General features: G+C 42.7%; 1 protein-coding gene across 3 annotated transcripts in view; it reads left to right on the plus strand.

Moving 5' to 3' along the window:
- Positions 1-16,245: 16,245 nt before the first annotated feature.
- The window catches only part of PAK1 (p21 (RAC1) activated kinase 1), a 79,939-nt gene continuing 78,219 nt past the window's right edge, over positions 16,246-17,965 (plus strand). For 2 of the 3 annotated variants that reach the window (XM_075742548.1, XM_075742550.1), the window contains exon 1: positions 16,471-16,689. The gene's annotated coding sequence lies outside the window, so the exon portion shown is untranslated. Of the gene's footprint in view, positions 16,372-16,470; positions 16,690-17,965 lie in introns of those variants that run through there. The other variant, XM_075742549.1, reaches the window with a different exon arrangement.

Here is a 17,965-nt window from a genome sequence, read left to right on the forward strand (position 1 = left end):
TGGGGACTAAGGAAAAAATTTTTGATAGAAGAGAGGAGATTTGCAGAAAGAGTAGAAGTAAAACATCTGGATGCAGTTGCCAGCTGCTGCTGATCTCCAGAGGTTCCTTCCAACCTCTACGATTCTGTGACTCTGTGTCAGGGTTCACTAGGCTGTGCCAGAGCAAAACTGATCCTGCATAATTTGTCCAAACAATAAATATAAATGGGAAGATTGGATTTTAATAAAGCTGAGGATCAAACAGAGGATCTCAGAAATGCAATGTCTCTCTTAGTCTGTTCTCAGCAGACTCTTCAGCCCAACCCCCCAAAACTAAAATCAGACCCAACTAGGATACAGGAAAACCAACTTGCATGTTAAAGCAAAACTGAAACTGAAGGTCAGCAAAAGGAGACAGATACGTGGGTTTTTTAATAAGTAAATTTACTTTAAAGAGACAGAGTCTGAGCTTTTTTTTATGAGCTAGGACTTAAAATAAATCTTTGTTGTGTAGGATTCTGTGTCAGTGTTTGCGAAAGTGATCACTCCAGTCCAATTCTACAATCTCAAACTGGTAAACCACCAATAACAAGGATACTAAATACTTCAGATTCCAAGACACAGACTTAAAATGAACCAAGGAACTAGACTTTGTAATACTACATGGAAAATGAATCCTGCTGGTTCTGATGAAAAGAGAGTGTGGAAAAAAATAATTAAAAAAGGTAGCCTTTTTATGCTAAAGGATGCAATGCATTCAAAACATATTTAAAATGTATTCAAAGCACAATAATTAGCTGTGCGGATCCCCATGGGTGAGGTATTCTGCAAGCGCATGTGAAAACCTAATTCCCTCTCTTGGTGTTTACAAGCTGAGATGAATCTAATGAACTGATGTCAAGAGTCACTACACCATAACTTTGTGAATTTCTGCAGCAATGTGATTGCTGTCTTACCAGGGTAATCACAGCTCATATGGAGACCTTGAAAAAACATAATTTTCAATAATTTTTTTTATTTTCCTTTAACCAGTTGTAATGAGGCCTCTGTTTGAGGTTACTTATTTAGTTTTAATTGACCTTTATGTTTTTCATCCATACCTACTTCCTCCTGAAATTTCAGCCAGAGCTATTCAGTTGTTTCCCAGTATGAAAAGAGAAGAATAGGTTGTTTTTTCAGTTTTAAAACATTTTAGAAGCTCGGATGCTTTTGTGTTTTTTTCCAGTTTGGCAAGAGGATGGACTATGTGTCAGGGCTGTGCCTCTTGTGCCTGTGAAAATTCACCTAAATTTGGCCAAGTCAGAAGCCTTTGAAAAAGAATCTCACTTATGTTCTGGGGAGATGTGCTGAACTTCAACAGTGAAATAAAATAGTGGGTGGGAGAATGACAGAGACTGGATGAGAAGATGGTGGGAGAGAGGGGACATGAACAGGAAACTAGGACTGGCCTTATGAAGGTGTTGGATTGGCTGTGGAGGAGTAGAGACAGATTTACCTAAGCAGTCTGGTGTGCGTGGGGACAAATATATCGGACAAACAAACCAGAAATGACAAGATGTATGGGAAGTGAGAAACTGAGACTGAGCAAGAGCTGTTCCCTATAGGACTGGAGATACTACTTCTCCCCCTTCTAGGGTATTATAAAAATACGAAAGAAATGCTGAGGTTCTATTATGATGAAAATCATAGAAAAATATAGAATAAATTAATATTTTCTGTCTTCAGGTTTGGCCAGCTTACAGTGAATAAGGCATTGGAACATCCAAGAAATAGGGAGGAAAACAGGAATTGAGCTGATGTTGCTTTAAAGGGTGGATTACTGCCATATCCCTGAGATGATACCTAAATTACGGTTTTGTACATTCATCATGCTAAGATCTGTATTTCAAAAGGAGATTCAGTTTACTTAAGGCTCAGACTACCTAAATTTGGTGCAGAAAGACAAATGACACCAACCTCTCCCTGAGTGTTCTTTTTGCGAACCAAATGAGGACACAGGGATCTGTGGAAAAATACCACTAACTTGGATAATTAAAATCCATTATAAGGTATATATGCAAAGGGCATTAATTAAGATGGTGCAGCTGACATTCGCTTTGGCATTTCACAGCCTTCAAATGCTTAGATTTGCAAATTTAATTAGTGTTCTTTTAGCATTCCTTTTGTGTGTCTAAGTAATGTTGTGTATTGTTTGTATAGAGGTAGAAGCTGGAAGTCCTAGGCAAGTATTGCAAGGCTTTGCAGTCGCAACACGGAATAGTCAGTTACTACTGACTTGGACTAATTTTGAAAAAAAACTGAGATGTATGAACTTTGTTTTGGGAACATGAACAGCGCTGCATAGCCCCTGACTTGTCTATTTAGACTGTGTGCTTTTCAGAACAGGAGACGCATTATCTTTGTACAATTTGTTCTATCCTGTGTTACCACCTTAGGACTCTAACTTCTGTGGTGATAAAGACGGTTAGTAATAATTTGTAATATAGAACCTTTTAAAATCCTTAAGCCTCACTGGAGCATGTCAGAACTCCCCAACTGGATGTTGCAGGCTGAGTGCTGTTAACAGACAATAGAGATTGTCATTTTGTTTCATTGTAAATGCTTGTGGTTTTGAAGACATTCATTCTTCTCCTTCCCACAGAGCTCAGATTGATTTGGGCATGCAGTAGTGACCATGAAAGTTTCTGGTTTCTATGCATTTCTTACAGTATTAGATAACTGCTTGGTTTTGTAACACATGAAACAGCTAGAATCGTCTTCCCTGAAAAACGCTTGAGTGACCATCACTCATCTCCTCAGGCAGGCGGTCAAGGACAGTCTGGCTCTCTTGTTCTTCATCCTGCAGTCCCCTCTGACTGAGCTGGGAGAACAGGGCTTTCTCAGGTCAGGAAGCTTGTCTGAGGAGCTCGCTCCCTGCGGATGCCAGCCATCGTTCTGCTCCAGCTGTCTTCAGGTCTCTGGGTGCAGCTCTTCAAAGTCAGTACATTTTTTGGCAACTCTGTCTCCCCATTCTTCTTGAAACTTATTTCGTATATTTAATACAGGGAGGGTGTGATGTCCGCTTAGGTGTCTACTGTATCCTAGAAGCCTGGATAAAAGATTTAATTGAAAGAAAAAAGAATAACATAACAGTAAGCTAAATTTGTCATGGTCTGTTTGTGTGGAAGTCTGTAGAATTATACCTGGAATGATTCTGATCTAATGTGTGTGTCAAACTTGTGAATGACAGGAGAATTTGTCTCACTTTGCAGACATGTGGATGAACTGCAGGATCAAAACTTTTCATTCCAATTGAAATAATAAGAAAAGTCATCTCATGCACTCAAACTTTGGTTTCATCAGCTGCCGCCTTTTGATCTGCAGGAAGTGCCAGCGATCACACTTTAAATGATTACTTTGTTATATAAGGGAGAAGTGCTAGTGTGGATGTTCCTAATGACGCCCCCCCCCCCCCCCCACCACAGAAGGTGACACCACAGCAAACAAAAATAGTGGGCACAGCTAGCAAAACTGTTCTCTTGCAATCAAAGTGTAAATAACACTTTGACATTGTGACTTCACTGCTATATAATGCTTTCTTTGGGATTGCACTGCAAGCAAAAAAGCAAATTACTTTAAAGAAAACCCAAATTTCTGTGGAGTAGAGGTCTCAAGCCTGCTAGTTCTTTGTTGGCCATCCTGCAGAGCAACCAGCAAACTGCAGCTGAGCCAGTAAGCCTCTCAGACCACTAATCTGACCTTGATGGAAGTGGAGGCTTTACAACAAATCCAGAGAATTGAGAGGCAAGTGGAGATCAGGTAAAAAGTAAAAGGAGTTAACCAAAATACATAGTATCAGAACAAGAGTATACTTTTATTTTGTAAAATAACCGATTTTTGACGGGAAAAGTGGGATCTGTCAGGACTTCAGTGAAGTAGTTGGTATGTTGCCACAAAGAAAACTGAATCAAACAGGCACAGCTGAGGATTATGGCAAGAATGGTGGCATAAGCAGGTGAGTTCAAAGTTCCCTATTTATTTGGGATTTTTCATGATTGTGTCCTCTGACCCCATTAATTGTTTTGTGCCATTTTGTCTACATCAAACTAGCAGGTTGCGAAGGAAAGACTCATGGAAAACATCCAAGTAAACAGCAAAGGTGGCAAACCATATCCTGGGTTTGCCAAGTTCCATCTAGAATGATGACTAGTGGATGTTGGAATGTCATCACTGCACATGTGTAGGTTACGCATGTTTTTTGAGGTCTATGTGATTTGGATATGCTAAATTATCTATGATTGGATGAAGTGACTGAGTGCTGGCAAGTCCTGGGCAAGTGCAAATTCCATTCTCTATATAGTGTCTGTAAGGCTACAAAAGGTCAATTTTCTAGTATCATATGAAGTAGATGAAGACTTAATTAGCTTGTTCAGGAAGTGGTTTGCAGAGTGGACATAAAAAGGAAATCTCTGTGTCAGTCTTGGTTTTATCTATCTGATTTGTGTATCAGTATCTAGATGGGCTTGAAAAAATGCTCTGGGAAGGAGACAGAAAATCCAAGTTCCTTGTTTGGATTGGTTGGGCTCCCTCCAATCCTTGGGTGGGTGAAGAATAGGACAGGTAGGCTGGGACAGTCAGAAGGGAAAGGGTCCGTCTGGAAGGAGAAGTAAGCTCTGGCAGCAGTCCAACACCAGAAGCATTCCTCACACCATGCAAAGTGGTAATTTCAGCTGCATTTCTGCTCACCCTGAACACCTGCAAATAGCTGTGCTGGTAAAAAAACAAACAAAAAAACCCCTGGAAGACTAAAGAGGGGGGAAGGAACACTTTGAAAATGGAGAACTTCCTATACAGGTTTTGGGGACTGGGGCTGCTTGCTGAGCTGATTTTTTTTTTTTTTAAGTAACTTAAGTTTATGCATTCAAATTTATTTTTCCTTATTAAGTGGGCCTTATAACCTGCTGCTGGTTTTATGATCTTAGTCATCACATTATCTTACAGAGTATGGGGAAGAAAACAAGGAAAAAATATAGCCACTGGCAACCTCTGATCTGAATTTGTTTAATAATAGCATCCTGTTTACTTCTTTTTCACGTTTCCCCACAAATATTCCGTTTCACATTTACTCATTATGCATGAGGACTGTCTACTGAAGGATACTTGGTTCCTGTAGTAGGAAGGAGCCATATGCAGTTCCTACATAGGCTAACAAAAGCTTAAGTGGACTTACTAGTGATGTGAATATAGTAGCATTTTCTCTGAAGGTGATTTCTTTTAATAGCTCTAATACGTATATGTACATATGGTACAGAACAAAATAGGGGTTAAAAAAGGGACAATGAACTGTTGGTATCCTACTCCCTATGATAAATGACTATGAAGGATACTGGACAAAGGACAATCAGGCGCACTTAGCTTATTAGGTCTTTTTCCTGGGTATATTTATGATGCCTGTTTTTTTACAGAGATTAGTCATCTATTTACAATGTTGGATGGTTTTCCTCCATTTGAACCCAAAGATGTGCTGTTCCCAGTGGGAATAAACACAAAACAACTCCTGCTTCCTCCAGTACCACTGGGCAGTTGGGAAGTGTGTGTGTCATGCTGGAGCTGTGAGTTTGGGCTTGGCAAACTATTATTACGCATAATTAGTGTTATGGTAGTGTCTACAAGCCATGGCCTTGCCATTGGGGGTAGAGATAAAAATGTTGGATGCAAACCTTGATTTTGGTCTGTACAATACATGTGGTTTAGGTACGATTTTCATGCATATGCATTTAATAGAATCTGAATGACTCTATGGCCTAGGCTAGGTGCATGTTTTATCTGCTTAGTTTTTAAATTTGAAATGCATCAGCCAGAGATTGTGACATTCCTTGTGACTATGCAGTGCGAACACAGTGTAATAGCAGAAAGGCTGATTCCTTTTTTTTTTTTTTCTTTCATGAAGAGAGATGACACAATGAAAAATTATGATGATTAGTAAAATAAGCAGCATTTCCAGCATACCAGCTGCTTCCTTGTGGCCGAGTGGTACAAAGTCATCATCCTTAGCCTAAATTTTATTGTGGTGGGAAGGAGGCTGCAGCGTTACTCTTATGGATTTTATTAAGTTCTTCCTATCAAAGGAGATCTAGCCTGATGAATAGTAAATGGTGATACCTGGCAGACCATCGTCCCTGTTGCTCTAGATACGCCATTATGCCCTGCCTAAGGGCATTCAGTGAAGGTAGAGATGCTGCAGCTGCTAGAGAGCCATTTCTTTGATCCACTTGAACAAGAAAACGTGAGCACCAGCCCACACAGATTCTCTTTCTGTGATTATAACTTACGTAATGTGTTTGTTCTAGTGATGTTCTCTGACAGGAATATCTAAGTATCGAAATATTAAATTTTAAGAATTACCCGGTTGGAGTTTAGCTGTGTAGGTTCACAAGCATGGTCCTCCAAAATCACCAGCCAAGTGATTTCTTTCTGGCTGGCAAAGTTTCTTGCACTCTGAATCTTCCTTCTGCACATCAGGCTAGATGCTGTCTTGGCAAGCAGTTCAGCTCCTGTATTGCTCTTAACCCTACCCAGGATCCTCAGAGTAGGCATTCCTTTGTCTGCATCCACTGAGGGTTGTGGTCTGGAAGCTGTTCTCCAAGCACACCTGCCTCACAGGCCATCGTGCTGAAGTGAACACACATCACAGCACACACAGTCACTAACATCAGGAAACAAGTAAATAACCCAAGGTACAGCAGCATTGCGATTAAGTAGTCAAGAGAGCTTGAACCAAGACTAGAGCTCCTTTCCCCTGGGGTGTGCTCTAACCCTTAGGCCCCTTCTTTTTGGCCCAGTAATTCCTAAATTGTTCGTTTCACTGTGACAAAAATCCGGTAGAAGTTTTCTTGTCCTTATTTCCTTGGATGCTTTCATGCTTATTCACAATTCTACTTTCATCTTAACTTCAGGCATTGATGGATACACTCTGGAGAGTATTGCTATGGCAGTTTAAGACGTGACTGCTTGTTCTGCCCCTCTGGTGTGGGTTACTGCTTCACATCAGAGCTGTCAGAATGAACATGTGCCAAGGCTTCTACCTGATGACAAAGCCAAGCTCGTAGATAGATGATAAAGATGCATCTGAGTTTAGACGCTGGATTTTGGAGAGGAGCAGGCAAAATGGAGACACACATTTCCTTCTGCTGACTTTGCTAGAGGGATAGGAGCTCCAGCCTGAAGTGACAGCTAACAGCTGCAGAATGGAAACATCTTAAACTGATGCAGCTGTTGCTAAGTGACTGAGCCAAATTTAGCATTTTAATTTAGCAAATTTAACAAATTAATTTAGCATACAGGTGTTAATTTATTACCTTAACTATAAATATATTTATGTTCCTTTTTTCCTCTTAGCATTTGAGACTGCCTGGCAATAATGGGAGAAAATTAATCTGAATCCCTAATACTGTCTGGTTTCACCATTCTTTCCTAGCTGATCCTATGGTATGACTTATATCTTGCCATCTGATTCCTTAATTGCAGTTTGCAATGAAGAAAACCATATAATACTTGAATTGCAAGCTAGTCTCTGTTAGAAGTAAATGACATAATTATTTGGAAGACCAATCAGGAAGCATTCAAGTCTTCCCTGGTGACGTGCCTACTTTAGTTGTATAGCTTGCTTCCTTCGAGATCACAAACATCAGCGTTAAGATTAGCCTAGCATTGTGAAAGCGCTTACTTGGCATTTCGTCATCAGAATGAGTACTGCTGGATTTTGCGATACTGCTCCTCTGCCAATGTCAAACGGATTTAGGCATAGCAACCCTCACGTGCTCATGCTGAAACCTGGTCGGTCCTGAAACAGCATGTTCAAACAAGAGCTTACAGTTGGATGCACTTTGCTTTGGGGATCGGCTGAGAATTCAGAGACTGATACGAATACCTTGCAGCTGGATACCCATGAGAATAAAAGAGCTGAACTGAAAGAGATTAAGCAGCTCTTTGTACATTCTCCCCTGTGAAGTGTAAAGAACTGAGAGCTTCATTGTTTTGTAACCACTTAAAAATTAAAGGGGAAAAACAATTACTTCAGCACAGTCCTCTTGAATATGGTTTTATTAAATGTGCTCTTCCCAGAAATCTAGGCATACGTGCAAATAATAAGAAATCCTCTATACACAGATTTCACAACAGAGCATTGTCTGTCATGTAACTTAAATGTTCCCAACCCCATTTCCCCGTGAGCAGGTAGCTTTCCCACACTGTTTCAAACGCAGTCCACATATATCAGCAGTTGGCTTGCTTTCTGCACTGTTCTTTGAAAATTATTTACCTTGCATCTCTAGGCCCTTTTTCTCTATACGGCCATTTACATCTTCCTGTCTGGGTGGGATAAAGGCCACCATCAACAGATAATAAGTTTCCGTATAATGTTGTTCTGCAAGGCTGCTGTCTGCTAACAATAAGCCTTTGGACAGAGGCTGCCAATCTGATGCAAATGGCAATATTAAATGTTTCTTCCCTATAGTTCACCTGCCTGCTGAAGATTAGTCCTCTGTATGACTGCGTTGAGTCAGGTCTGTTCCACTAGGACTGCATTTGCTGTAATTGGAAACGTTCAGAGGCAGTTTAAAAGATTGATCTAGTCTGAGAACAGAACTGGGAGACAGGAATGCCTGAATTCAGGAAGCGTAATTGCAGTAGTTTTGCTGCACAGCCTGGGGCTACTGGTTGAGCTCTTACCTCATTTTCCCATCTGCAATACTGCTCATAGGATGGTTTGGTGATTAATTTATGCTGATGAAGTTAAATATTTAGTGAGAATTGAATAATTTGGTAAGAATCTCTGCATATCCCAGAAAGTGTGGGAAAAAGAAAAACATAATATCCAGCCCTAAAACTGTTAATTAACAAACCCAGACAAGATGGTGAGATTCAGGACGGAAACCTCATCAGAGAAATTATTACCAATTACAGTGGTGCATTTTGTCTAAACTGAAGATCCTAGATGAAGTTATTCTTCCATGACCAGTGCAACTTGACGTTCCTCTGATTCCAGAGGCAGCTTGACAGGAATGTAAATGGCATGTTCCTGAAACCTCAGTTTTATCCTGGCAGTTTTGGAAGATCTACGTAGTATGCTAAGGCAGCTGGTGAAAAAGCTCAAGGGGGTGTATGTTGTTATTTTGCAGTTCCTGCAGGTACATACTAGGAAGCAATCGGAAAGGATTATGCAGTAAAATGAATTTATTAAGATTTCCTGTGTCCTGCAGAACAATCTGTGACTCATCAGTGATTTGGAGAGCACTGAGATGTACATCATATCAAAAGAATTCTGCAGGGCCAGCTCTCTTGGCAGGCCTGAAGTGATCTGTATCTCCAGTTTAACTTTGGTTTTAGTGTGACCAACCAGTATAATTAAATCACCAGTGTCTCTGTCCTCAGTCAAATTGCCCCTGAGCTTTTAGAGCTCCCTCTATTGGATCAACTATCAAGGCTGGCCTTTGCGAAGCAAAATGGGTGCTCCGTCTCTCCAGCTTTTTGATGAGTTAATGTTGCTCCACAAATTTGAATTATGTTGCTGTTTTTATGATACTTTGTAAGCTCTGGGTCAGTATGGATTATGTTGCTAAAGACCTTTACTTTGCACTTTAATAGAATTTAACTGCACTGATGTTCGAAGCTGCCATGAAATATCTCAAATTCAGTGTGGGGTTTTTTTTTAAAACCTCTGAAGTCAGGTACTCTATAATCTTTGTGTTACGATCCACCTAGTCCATCTTGGACACAATGCAAATAGGTAGAAATGAAGGATGCTGGTTTCATATTTTCACAGCTTGTGAAGCATCTGAAACACCCAGAGACTCCATGTCTGTCAGTGCTCTGCAGTTTTTGGTTGCTATTCATGTAACCCAGTGAGGCAGAATAGCAGAGATAAGGGAAAGAACAGGGGAAGATTTCTCTGCAGTTTATTCTCCAGGGTTTTGTTCAGTCCAGTTTTAAATGGCTCAAGCTACTGAAGTGATTCAAGCTATGACATTTTGGCAGAGTGTGAAACAAAATCTGGCAGAGGTGCTATGACTGAAAGGCTGGTTTTGTTCTCTATGAAATGTGTGGCAAATCTCTCTCTGGCTTCAGTCAAAATGGGATTGGGTCCTCAGAGTCATTTAGTTTGAATAAGCTCAGCAAAAGAATCTAATTTTGTTGTACCATTTCACTGTTACAATCTCTTTTGGGCTCACCCTCGTCTGTTTACAGTGTCGTCCGGCACAGCCAAGACTTTCTGTGTAGAAAAATGAGCTGCTTGTGTTAGGTTTTGAGTAATAAAGTAGCCCTGGATTAGTAGTCCCTGTCTGATGTCTCATTCAGTCTCTTGCATTACCTAGGGGTTTTTTTTTTAAAGCCTGATACTGGAAGTGGAAGCTCTCCAGAGGCATACTTTAAAAAAATCAATAAAGAGAGGAAAAGCTAATTGAATTTTAAATTATTTTTATTATTATTTTCTTTATAAGATAGCCCATTAAACTTGGACAGTCCCTAATGAAAGGTAAGTTTACTGCGGTCTGGTTTACTACACTTTCAGAGTCGTCTCCCTTGTTCTCTTGCTGTTATAGCTTTCTTTTTTATTTCTCCCAACTTACAGGTAAAAGGACATTTTAAAAAATAACATAGTTCAGGATAATTTGGACTAATTTTACTTTTAGAAGTGTTTTTCTGGATTTCATACTGGTTCAGCAGGAGTTACGTGTAAATCCATTTCTACTGTGTTCTTCCACATGCTCACAGGCAAGGATTTATCTCATCATAGGTTTATAGTAAAACAGACAGAATAAAATTAATAGAAAAGTGATTCTGAGTGTGTGTTATGAACCCATTGCAACTCAGTAAGCTGAGTACTGGAAGGAAAACTTGTCACAGATTTGTCTGTTGGAAACACCTGACAGTGTTGAAGGCCAGGTTGGATGGGGCTTTGGGCAACCTGGGCTAGTGGAGGGTGTCCTGGCCCATGGCAGGGGGTTGGAACTAGATGAAGTCCCTTCCAATCCAAACCATTCTATGATATGATTCTATGAACACTGTTCTGGGCAGCAAATTTACATTTTGGGCAACATGGAGGTGTTTTTTTTTTTTTTCCTCTGAATTCTTTGTATTGAGGAGAGAAGGTTAGAGTCATGGTTCTGGGACAAGCCAGAGAACCTGTTCACACCTGAGGCCAGGACAGTCACCCAAAGAGTTCTGAGAAGGCTCTGCCACACAATGTCGCAGGCTGGGACCACTCGCTTGTACTGGCAGCTGGGCAAGAGCCAGCAACCGTAGCTTATTCTGTGATTTCTGCAGGTATTTGCCAGTCTGGAGACATGCTCTCATGTGCTCAAGATGTTTGTCTGCATTTACCATGCTACTTTCCACACTTCCTGCACTGTCAGCAAGTTCCTTCATGCTCCGAAGGCCCAAGTGAATAAGCAGTATTTACAACCTCCGCCCCCCCGCCCGTGGTGCCCCTCTAGCTCTCCCTGGGTGCCTCATTCTTTGTCTGCAGCGCTGCCATAAAATACTGCCTCTATTTTACAAAGCAGAGTTGCTGTCATGATTTCCAGTCAAGATGGAACACTGATTACTAAATGAGCATCTAGCCTGTATGCGTATCCTCGCCTTAGGTTGGCTGGTGGGATCAGGAAGGGAAGGGACTTTGAAAATGAGATGAATGATTATGTAAGGCTGGGGGGACAGAGGGAGGGGGAAATGGGAGAAAGTAGATGTTTCAAGAAGCAGCTGGGGAAGAATAGGGGCAGGGATGGATAGGGGCTTTTTGGACTGCAGGCAGAGGGAAGTTCTGATGTAGGGAAGTATAGTTACGACTGTAGTTGGGAGATTTTAAAAGAGGAAATTCTGACTCTAGTTTCATGCCTGCTATGGAGCATGTTAATGCTGGTTTTAATATCTGAAAGCAGGCTTTTCTGTTATGGCATTCATCTCCACAGATTCTTGCACAATGTAGGATTAAAATGCAAACGGTCACATCCTGGTTTGAATTCGTTTAACTCCAGTGGCTGACCCAATGTGTTTGAAGCTTATGCCCCACCTCTGAAGAAAAAGCTTATGGCATTTGAATATGTTTTTTACCTAAGATTACCAGTGGCTAGTCATATTTTTTCAAGAAACAAAACTCTTCAGATCATTGAGGAAGCATACAAAATCTAAGTCAAAACCAGGATCTAGTACAGCTCCACAGAAACTTACAGTGCAGGGTAAAACTCCCCTCATCTTTTGAAGCTTGAATTACCAGCATGCCTCAAAACTGGGATATATGTACTTAGATTCAGCTGTTAGTTAATGAACCAAAGACTGACCTCATTTTTAAGCCATTACCGATCTTTATTTTATGACTTCTAGAGATACACAAGGCTTCCAGAAGCAAACAGTCACTTGTGGCTTCCCGAGTATTCACCCTAAGTCGCTGACGGCTCACCAAAGCCCTGAGTGCTCTTAGCTGCCTCTGTGCAATTTCCTGGCCAAAGGAGATCTGGAATGTGAAAGTGTATTCATCACTAGAGGTTTTGCTGGATTCCAGGACTTCAATGAAGCAGTAAGAGATGATTTAAAATTGGAATGGCATGAAGATTCCTCTGAGTTTCCAATCAACTATAGGGTAACTTAACAAGAAAGTAACCCTTAAGGAGAACCTGAATGATTTGTGATTTAAGCATCAAAAAAAAAGTACCAGGTTGTAATTACTATTATATCAGTACCAGAGAGATCCTGACTCTTTACTGTGAGCCTCTCGATACAGAAATGAAGAACCACGTGACAAACAGGAACATGTCCAATAAGACACTCTAACCATTTATCCAGAATAAAACAACTGGATATAGTCAAATACTACGAAATGGTAGTGCATAAGCTGGATTTTCGATTTCAGTTCATAAAACCGCAGACAGTGCAAAGATTGAACAAGTGTAATCCCGAGCCAGCTTTGCTAAAATGGTGGCCCTCACTCTTATCGCTGTATTTGAATTCATTCTAGGCAGAGAAATCTTACTAAACCTTTCTCCAGGATGGTAGGGAATGCTTGTCCATGTTAAATACGCACCAGGTGTAACGTGCTACTTGCATACATTTTAGAGCTGATTCTCTCTTCCTTTATGATGGGTATTACTGTCTAACACCAGGATTTGTAAGATAGGAACCAGGTGCTGCTCTCCACCAGTCAGATGTTCTGGCCCTTTTGTTATTTTGCTATTTTGTTTTTCTGGCACTAGAACACCCTAAAACTTACTGAGGAAATGAAAAATTGTTGCTGATGCGCTTTTGTGTGTTTGCTTAGAGAAAACATGTACTCTTGTGCATCATAGGTCTGTGTCCAGAAACACATTCCCGACTGCTTTAGTCTACTGTGTTATCTGGACAAAGTAGAATGAAAAGGAGATAGTTCTGATTTGGAAGTGTTGTACATACATTTTGCAGAGCTGTACAAGCTTATATGATATGTAGGGCAGTGATGAATCACAGTCTGTCTTCTTCATCGCTTCACACCACTGTAACAACATTATTTTGCTGGATTGACTTCTGATTTACTGGGTGAGAAACCTCAAGGCAGTCACAGCTGACCCACCATCACCTTCTGTTTTGCTTGCCACTGCTTGCTGTATCTACATCTTCGCGGTGAAATTTTTGGCTGAGGAACTTTGTAGTTGTGTATTGTATGACTTTAGGACTCCTTTTTTCTTTTTGTCTTTTTCCAATCCTTGCCTGACTACTGAGATTTAGAGACTTGTAATTAGTTTTCAAGTCATTCATGAACTCTGGTTTCTTCCTTGTAGACTGAGGCCAATTTGTCTCTAATTGCTAGAGCAGATTAAAGGAGTGGATGGATTATTGCAGGTGACTAAGTTGGTACGTCATAACAAGTTACTGTCCCTCAGCTGAGATTTAGCTTCTGTGATTTCACAGCTCTTGTGTTTCCCCTGCATTGTGTCAGCCATGACATTTGGGGATTTGTTCTGGCTGAAAAACACCCAGGAAAAATCTTAGGTGGACCAGTTCCTTGATCCCTTCCATTACATACCTGCACAAATAGCTGTGCTGGCACAGTGCAGGGAGTAGCTCAGGAGGAGAGATGCACAGCAGGGTATCAATACTGGTATTGCTGACAAAAAGAAATCATCAGGCTATGCCCTATGGCAGCTGGACTCCTTGTTCTGCTGCGCATCTGAAGGGTAGGAAAATGCGGTTCTTACATGATCACTGTAAAATCGATTGTTCAGCAGAGTTGGTCTTTAAGGCTGAGGCCTGGTGCCAGGCTTCTTCCCACAGAACACAAGAGACCCTTTTGAGGTGTAAGAAATCCCCTTTTCCTCCTCATACCAGAAAGGAGCCATCTGACTTTATCCTGAGTACAAGGCAAGATGGATCCTTTCCCTGAAAACTCCCTGAGCACTTTCTCTGCTCTGAGTGCTTAGAACGCAAATAAAATGATCTACATTTCACTCATTCCTTTCTCAAGTACCAAATTTTGTTTTGCAGTGGTAGCTCTATATTCCATTCTGATGTTGTTCATGGACATCCCAAATGCCTGTCCCTTCTTTTGTTTGGGAACTCCCTCTGAAATATCCAGCAATAGTTTCAGACAAAGGAGTCTTAAAATTTGGGTAAATACAGAAAACTGTAAGTATCGTAATCCCTGTTCTGAATTTTTTTGTGAGATCCCTTGGCAGTGAAGATTCAAAGATTTAATCAAAACAGTTTCTGAACTGAGTTAACCTGTGTATAGATAAAGTGTTTTTTCATCTTGAAGTGGCTTTAAAAGCACTTATAATTAATGTCTGTGTTATTTCATGCTGCTTTAAGTACCTTTATACAGATACAAATACTGCTATAACAGGGGCTGTTAGAGCAATACGCCAGCTATATATGGACCAGGCCTTAAGTCAACCACTGCAATTACCTTACGCAGCCATTCTCCAAGTGGTCAAATGAATGTATTTGGTAAAATATCTTGTCAAACAAGGCATGCTTATGAGTATTTTGGACCGATCTCTTGCCTCGCTTCAAGATTTATTTTTTAAATTATCAGGGTGCCTCCATGTTTCTGAAAAGGCTGTGTGATTTTCAGTGTGGTACAAAAGGAAGTTACTCCTCAGGTCTCAGTTCAGGGTAACTGTTGAGTTTTAACTGTAGCTTTGATGGTGCCTCCTTTGTAGATCTGGCTTTCAAGCTGGGCTGCACCGTTCTCTCCTCTGTTTCCCCCTACCAGCAATCCCATAAGCACAGCTCTCATGTAACTGTGGGTTTCTTGATAGAGGCTGATCGCAGCTGCTGTTGAAGTGACCAATATACTGCCCTGTCCTCACATATGCACCCTTATGTTGCAACCAGACGGCAGACTATGGACAGACCGTGCTCTGGGGGAGTTCATGCAGTGCGTCTATGCGTGTGGTTTTGAATCCCATTTTAAATGTATCCAACAGAGGGAAGTAATTCCAAGTGTGCAATTCCACCACAGGTTAAGCTGATTGCAGTCAGCTCTGTTGGCAGTCCTACTCTCCCTACCAGTCCCAGACTTGCGTTCTCACTTCCATCATTTATTTTTGCAGAGTTAATTTTCTGCTGGTTTAGCTCCCAAACAAACCTTATCAGGGGAACTGATAAATTCTGGTATAAAGGGGAAGGGCAAGACTCTGGTAGTGCTTTCTTCATCTGTCATATATGGGCACGCTGTCTCAGTATAAAAGGCAGGTCTGGGGTGGCGACCTGTATTATTTCTCTCCCTTTTGTCTGTATCTACCTGCTTCACTCAGCATTTTACTTTTGTACATCTAGACAGGATGTTCCAAGCGCACAACCTCGTCATGCCCGTGCTGGGTTCTTGAGAGCGGTGCAGCTATACGTCTGTGCGATCAAATCCCTCCTCTTTTTCCCTTTCAGCAGAGCACAAGCGCTGAGCCGAAAACTCCTGTTAACCAGGGTGACAAGTTTGCAGCAAGCTTTGGATCGCAGGGAGAGCAAACACTCGTACCCCCGCAATATAAGGTACAGACGTCTCGGCTTGTGCAACACAGAAGCAGGGCAGAGCCCATTTTATTGTTGCCTTTTTTGGATCCGCATGCACACAGTCCCTAGCCCAATGGAGCCGGCTCTGCGATAGCACAGCCTGATACGAATAACAGAAATAAAGTCATTACAGCGTTGCATGCCAAAGGTGTAACTGCGAGCGATCCACTCCGTGCCTTGTAGCTCCGTTGATGGTGCGATCACGGAAGACTTTTACGTCCCAGGCAAACGCCGCTCCCTTCTCTGCCCTGCGAAGGTGCCGGGCTCCGGGCAGCAGCCTGCAGCTGCAGCAAGGCTGTAAACAGCCCACGGATTTCCCGAGGCAGCACAGCGGGGGAAGCAAGCTCCGGGCCCCAGATCTGCTGCACCGGGAAGGTACCTCCCCCCCCAAAAAAAAACTTTCCACCCTGGGCCACTCGGCAGCGGTGCTGCGCCCCAGCGGAGGCTTTCCCCCCCCGCCGCCCCATCCCCGAACGAAACGGGAAGGTCCTGCCCCGCTGTGCCCGGCTGCCCACCTTGGCGGCAGGGGGGCGGCGGGGCGGGCCCCCCCGGAGCCAATGGCAGCGGCAAGGCGGGGAGGGTGAAGAGAGGCGGTGCCGGGCCGACAATAGGGGCGGCTGGAGGGCGGCGTGGGGAGCGGGCAGGGCGGCCAGCCGGGCGGAGAGCTGGGCAGCACCTTGCGGCGGGCGGAAGGTGGGTCCCGCCGGGCTGGGAAAGGGGATTTCCTCGCTCGTTGTTTTGTAGCCGGGAAGTTTGCAAAGCGGTTGAGCGGCTGGGCTTTCCTTTCTTTTTTTTTTTTTTCTTTTTTTTTAAAAATTTTCTTTTAGAAGCAGGGTACCGAGCTTGGCTCCCTCCTCCTGCCTCCCCGGCTCATTCATTTAACAAAGGGAGTTGTCTTCAACCCTCGGGCTTTGCAAGCGGGGAGCTGTTTGGGGCCGCATGCTTGGGGTCCCGACGCAGAGGTTGGGGTGGGAATCGGGGCTCAGCCCAGAGTTTCTGCTGAGCACCCTGTCCTGGCTTCGGCTGGAAGGGCGGGTGCTTTGAGCAAACACAAAGAATTGAGGAGCTGGACCCTTGCTGGGCGATGGGGTGATGCAGCCCCGGGCTTTGTGTGGCTGGTGCGCAGGGATGGAGAGGTGGGAGTGTGTCTTTTAACCCCCTCCGCCCCCTCATCCCTCGCCCGCCTGTGTGTGTATGAAACTGGCTTTTTGCTATTAAAGTACTTAAAAGCAAAGCTGAACTTAGGATCGGGGGATAATTCGGATTGGAAGGGACCTCCGGAGGTCTTTAGTCCAGCTTCCTTCTCAAAGCAGGGGCTTCTGCCTGGGGAGTGGGTAGCAGTGAAAGGACATCGTGAGAGGGGTGGCACCTCTGGGTGCTCTTGAATGCTCTTGGGAGCCCCAAGGAGAGGCAGCACCAGCAGGACAAGCCCACAGGGGCAGCAGCGCTTCTCTCTTCCACTCTGCATGGAAATGCCGTGATCCACAGCTCTCCCATGCCTGCAATCCCTGTTCTTGCTGCTTTTGTTATCCAGCGGGCTTAAAATTCATGATGGTTGGGAATAGCTGGCTCCATCCGTGTGTGTGTCATGGTGCATCTGCTCCTGCTGAGCATTACTTGATCTTTATTCTGACATTACCTACAGGAGTTTTTCTTCAGGAACAAGATTTATAAATAGATGTCAAAACCTGGTTCTTTGCTGGAAATCTGTTACTGGCTGTGAGGCATGTACTTTATGCGACGATTAAGTATGAGATATATATACGTAAGAACAACTGTAAAAGCTGTTTAGTTAGCCAAGATTTTCAAAGTGAAAGCAGGTATTGTAGTTGGGTGAAATGGCTGTGTTGGGCGCAGACGGAAGACTGTTTGTTCTCTTTGCTTGCAATTACTCTTTGTACAGTGACTCATGGATGCCTTTCACTGAACTACCTCCCCCTTCTCCATACCTGGAGTTTCCTGGTGTTGC

The sequence above is a fragment of the Balearica regulorum genome, chromosome 1, assembly GCF_011004875.1.
Source record: "Balearica regulorum gibbericeps isolate bBalReg1 chromosome 1, bBalReg1.pri, whole genome shotgun sequence".
NCBI classification, from domain to species: Eukaryota; Metazoa; Chordata; class Aves; order Gruiformes; family Gruidae; genus Balearica; species Balearica regulorum.